Below are 6,676 nucleotides of genomic sequence, written 5' to 3' on the forward strand. Positions count from 1 at the left end.
AAGTGAATCAGCTTAAGAAAAACTCAGGAGTATAGAGAAGAAAACTCAAACCGTAAGTCACCGATTGAATTTGCATCCAGAAGGTCTGAGAACAGCACACGTAATCTCAGAACAGATCCAAAAAAATTCTTCACATCGTTAAGCACTAACCCCATGAGTGATCCCTTCCTTTATTCCCTTCCCGCAAAGGACACATACTCTCAAATAATGTTCTGAGTGTTGTACAGTTGAAAGATGTCTCCTATCATGTGCCTGGAACAGCCACTATCAACAAACCAAAGTCTGATGATATGCCTCCATAGCTACTCCAGCACAGAGCGGGATCAGTTGGTCTTTGGAACCCAATCCATTTTGAAACTGGTTCGACCTTTGTCATCATTGCAGGGTACTCTCTCCTAAGACATATCCTGCTTATCACAAACAGAAGATGTAGAAATATTAGAGTCATTAGTTGATTTGGGAGATTGAGCTTTCGGAACCCATTTGTATTTGGGTTTAACCCATTTCTTGTTGGATCGGATGGGTGCCTCGGCACTTGATTTTGAACTCAAAGCCGATCGCCGAGATGAATTTGACCTAGCCGGTCTTGGTTTCGCTGGAGCATCTCTTGAATTGGACTTCTTGGCTGGCATTCCCTTCTTGTTCTTGGGAGTTGGATTCCTAGCCTTCTGCGCGTTCCAGTCACCATGGTCTGAACGTGACCTTGAGGGGTTTCTTTTGAAGTATCTCCCTCTTGGCGCGTTCTTCCAGCCTTGTGCATAGTAGGGAACATATGCACGATTAGGACAATTTTTGGCAATGTGTCTAGGTGTTCCACAGTGAAAACATGTCTTTTTCTTCACTGTGAAGTTGTTTCTTCCTGCCCCTGGTGGCGTATCCTTGCCTCGTCTCTTATTGTTCCCACAAGCACAATTACAACAGGCACTCTGTTTCACTGGAATTGGTGGCCTGTATTTCTCAACAACAGGTTTATCAGAAGCAGCTGAGTTCGAAGCAACAGATTCAAAGCTCAAGGAGATGTTGGTTTGTTCAATGGTTTTCTCATTGTTCTCATCTTCTGCTACTTTACCTGCACATGAAGTAGATGTGCTAGAAATAGGAACATTAGTATTTTCAAACAAATAATCAAATATGTCAAAAAAAATTCTACTCAACATGATCTGATGCAGAAGCATCACAAGATGTATCATCAATTTTAACATCAGAAACAATAGAGTTTTCATTCGAAACAGAAACATCAGGTTCAGACTCAGTTTTGTTATCAGAAACAGATCCTTCAACTTCGTGCTTTGACTGATCTAAGGATTGATCTGCAGGGGAAGTAGAAAGGTTAGTACTTTCAACATTAATAAATCCTCCTGAAACAAAACCAGATGGCTTGCCATAAACCATGAATGGTTCGTTGGCAATCTCATCTTTAGACAAGGGTTGATACTGATATGTGTGATTATAAGGAGGAGGTACACTATCGTTGATGGGTTTTTGAGCATTCTAACACTTCCTAAGTGTACATGCAACCCTAATAACCTTGAATCTATGTTTTCTCTATATACATGCAAATTTCTTTTTCAAGGTTATTTCCTAACTAGCATGGCATGGGGATTACATAGAACATAAAACTAGTAGAAATACATACCTTGTTGTTGCTTGGATTCCTTCAAGACTTTGTGAGCCTAGCACCCCAAATGTTGTGCCTCAAATGCTTCACACAACACCACAAGACTTGGAATAACTTGAGAGAATACTTCTAGCACTTCAAAATCGGTTATGCCCTCTCTAGTAACACTATGTCCACTTTTTGCTAGCCATAGGGTTCCTTTTATAGTGTTGTCACAATTAGGGTTTACACATGAATGCCCTTAATTGTCATGACTCTTGATTTCCCATGACCCATGGATTTGTAACTCCCATGGACTATCCATGGAGCTCCATATGGTTACATCCATAACCCATAAACCATGGATCATTAATCCACCATAAAAGAATTGATGATTGTCATAATCAACCCTATATATTTAATTAGTCTCACTTTGATCACCAAATTAATACTAGATTAATACTTAATTAATACTAATTAAATAATACTATTATTAATATATTAGAACTTATAATATATTAATAATGATAAGTGTCTTATTCTCTCATTTAGTCTATCCAAGTATTGCAATGCCATGCAACCCAAATGGACCATGCCGGGTCGGGTCAAGTACATACCAAATAAAGTTATGGACTTAGACACTATATCCAACAGTCTCCCACTTGGATAAGTCTAATAACTATATTTGCAAATATGACTTCAAAATCCGACTAGCAATCGTAGCTCTTTCAAAGTCTCTCGGAACTGAGATGATGATGATACGCCATTTAAGATAAGTGATCATATAATCCTTTGTTCTCATGATATCAGCCGGACAAACACATGGAACATGGTCTTACTTATTGTCCAGCATTTGTTTCTCGATCTCTTATTTGTTTCGACATAGAACTAAATTGAACACATCAATTAGGTTCTGACCGGGCCCGGTACATAAGTCAAAACCAAATCATCGAGGGGCCCAGATATCGCTTCTATTTCTAGAAGGAACAGATAAACTTCGACTGATATGCTTGTACTAACTACTTGTTGAATTATTCACAAAGGCACGTTTTATAACATCGAGTTACCAATGCGTTTTCGTACAATCAATGAATAACCAACTCATAGTCAACAACTCATATCTCTAGGTTTGAAGATTTATATGATATTACCGTCTCACGATCACTCGAGATAAATTCCATGAAGTGATGCAAGTGAGCGTGGGTTGAATCCAATACTCAGCCCTTATGAGTACTCATGAATGTTGTAGCAACCATTGCATTGTCTAAAGCACTTTAGACAAATCATACAAGCCAAATTCATGACAGTCTTGATTCATATCTACTTCCAACATATGACTGACTGTAGATGGTTTGAATAATATAATATATACCATAACATAATTATTCTGGAAGTCAAAACATGCAAAGTGAAACACAAGAATAATACTAATCTTATATGGCCCCAACACTTTGAGTGTAAATAAAACACCTTTTATTTAAGCACCATATTGATTACTCATTATTTATGTTTCGATTAATCAACTTTATGCTTGAATTAAAACATTAGTTGTCCCATGCTCCAAGCATGTACACTATGTTTTTCCAAACAACAATTATGCCATACTCCAAGTATGCATACTATGTTTACATATGGTCCTCTCTTTGTGAAATAGATCAATTGACAATATTCCAATGATGCTAATTTCACAATTCCAATCCTCGTTGTAAATGAAAGAATACCAAACTCTTGCCATCTATTGTAACCTGTTAGATTCTAAACTTATATGCAATGATCCCCTTGTAATGACTATGCACAGAAGTCACAAAGACTTGGCAACAGAAATTACAAAGTATTCCAATGGAAAACAATTCCATGGAAACGAAGTCTCAAATTCAAAGTACATTCCTTTGAACATCCTTCTTAGCATTAAGTTCTTTAATCTTACACAGATTCAAAGAATAACTTCCACCTATGGAGACAATTCCATATTACCATTTTGACCATCACTTCTGAACAAGAGTTGCCTCTTTTCAAAATATGTCAATATGGTCCTTACTCTATACTTCTAATTGTCCATGAGCAACCAATCTTTGGTAAACCTCAGATTGTCCTCGACAACTTTGCTTAATCATTTTAGTCATTTCCAGTTCTATTCCTTTTTCCATCTTAATGCCCTAGGCATTTGGAAAATTTAGAATGGATGAATATTATAGCACATGTAATCAAACCTATACCCAAAGCATATGGGACATGATTTATGCTATAAAATTTTTATTTGCCATGTTTTCATAATTCGAACTATGAAGAGGGATGCCGCAATCATAATCGAATTTTGAGAACGCAATATATATAGAATTTCCTTATGTTAAACCATTCCAACATAACATTCATATATATTCTTGACTAAAGTAGATTAAATTCTCAATCTAAGCTTGTAGAATTGGAGTGAAGTATAAAATCCTCTCCCTTAATTATAGCAAAACAACTTTTTCAAGGCGAATTGAAACTTTTGTTTTCTATAATTAACATTGCTAACCTGCAATATTTAACATAATCGTCATGCTCCCACTAGCATAATGATTACCAGCATAACACTTTATGGTCCCACTAGCTTTGACATGTACTCAGAAATCTACTGGACTTCTAGAAATCAATACTTTATTGACTTCCTTACCAAAGTTCATATTTCTGATACTAGATTGCTTTGATAAGACTTTATCAAAAACATACACCTTTCCTTAGATAGCTCACATGTTTGTCTAGACCTTTTGCAATTCTCACTAGTTAGTGTGCCGGTTAACCACACACGCTCCACTAACTATATGAGAATGCAAATATCACAACCGCTATCTACTTAAAATCTTCTTAGTGGAAGCGTTTCCTCACCATCATTTTCATGAATCGAAGAGAAACCTTATGACACTTAGATTTTATGGTGTATGTGTTCCTATCCATGTGAATATGTCATAACCATAATCACAGGACTAGGTTAGTGACACTTCCAAATTCATAGGGACTGAACTTGTGCAATCTTAATTTCTTGCCACCTGGTAGCACAATGCCCACCATTGCTTCCGGGTTGTTATGCAAACAATTGAGAACTTATAGAACTCACAAGCATAATCAACTTTCAACTTGAACAGACACAGAAACAAGAATATGTCAACACGATAGGTTACAAACCTCAAGTCGTGGGCTAGTGATTGACAAAACTCTTGATTTAGTTCTTGAAACTATTTCAGAATCATTTAGACTCCCACTATCCTCTTGACATATAAGACTTCTCTTTGTCAAGAACCATTCCTTGACAAAACAAATATTCAAGATCTAGTGCGGATTCTTATCAAGTTAAACACTTCTCACTATTGGTCTTAGCTGGTCTTTGTTTTATCCAAAACATCACAACTTACCAATCTCAAATGTACAAGAATAGGAAACATCTTACTCTACATTTGACAAGTGTTATGAACTTTCTAAAGACTATGTCACTCAAGTTACAATCTTGGAGTATAACTCCAGGATTTGTTTTTGGCACAAAGTATGAGTTATCTTTTGATTTAACCATTTCAACAATTCACGGTTCCTCTCCTCAGGCAACAAACACACTAAGGTGTCCTTAGAGGATCAATTGTGATATGGTTCCATAATCACTAAGATAATCATAAAACAAAATACACAAGTACTCTCCCATCTCTTCAGATTGGAGAAAATTTTATCTTTCTGCCTTATTTGATTCTTCTTATTCATTCTGCCATACATTGAAACTTTTCCAATGTTTCAGAATTACACTTAAACTCGTAAGCATAACCATATTTACTAAACTTTAGTAAATCATAACGAATAATCTTATCTATCTTTGTGGTGGACCTGACCAGCACACAACCAAGTGTACCCAATCATTTAGTCCTTCACTTCACTCACATGTACATGTGAACAAGGAATTAGTCTTAATTTCCCAAAGACGAAAACTTCTCATTCATCATACAATACAAGTTGCATGATTCCAAGTTTCTATCTAACTGAAACTTGGGCGATGAGAATCTTTCCTTATTTGGTAAATTATGATACTACCACAAATGAAAGAATCAAATCCATTTTCAAATATTGCTATTAATGGAAACATATAATCAACAATTTTTCACAAATGCCATTGTAAGGATACTTAAAATAAATAAAATCAAAACTTTTCTTTATTTTAAAACTTTGCGGAAAACTTATCCTTACAACCCATATGAAAACCTTGTTGTTATCTATTCCTAAGCACTATGTCTCAACTCTTAAGTAATAGCTCAAAATTCTGATCACCGAACCATGCGATCAAAATCCCTCTTCGCGATCAGAATCAGCATATACTTCCTTTAAGTTTCTTCACTTTTCTTTGATTCTTAAAACATCAACATGTGACCCAGTCACATCATGCAATAAGAATCTCAGAATAGAAACTTAATAGAGTTAGACAATGGACTTTACCTGAAGTAGAGTCAAACATTTGACTTTACTATCCTTATGGACTTTTAGGTAAATTTGGCAGCTTCGCAACCAATGCCCTTCCTTTGGCAACAGAAACATATGGACTCTTTGGAAACGGTACATGGGACTATCACAGACCTAGCCTTTCTCTTTACCATTTGGTCAACCGAGTTGACTATGGCCAATCCTTTTCAATTGGGAAGAGAAAGTTTTTCTGGACTTCCAATGTTACCATTGTCAATGTCCATGGAAGTTTGGGAAGTTGATCTTCCAATCAAATTTTGCTTTACCAATGCTCCAAATCATTGCTGATTCAGCATCATCAAGCAAATAGGTAAGATCATTAAGGGTCATGTCGTGATCTGTCATCAGGGAGTGACCAAGTCAACAGCCAGCTACCTTGAGACTTCGACATCCTACTCTCCCGGCTTGTCAATATGTGACTTAATCTCCAAGACCTAAGCACATATAGACTTTGTTTGCCAATAGGGATTGAGTGACTTAGAACTTATCATGTCTTGAAACTTGTGGGATAAGGAGATTTATTGGAGGAGGTGGAGGAAGTGAAGTATGATTTCCAGTCCTACTGATGCACAACAAAGGGATTGATCTTTCACCTTGGTTGCC

The sequence above is a fragment of the Lactuca virosa genome, chromosome 5 (genome assembly GCF_052849685.1).
Source record: "Lactuca virosa cultivar CGN04683 chromosome 5, Lactuca_virosa_CGN04683_v6, whole genome shotgun sequence".
NCBI lineage: Eukaryota > Viridiplantae > Streptophyta > Magnoliopsida > Asterales > Asteraceae > Lactuca > Lactuca virosa.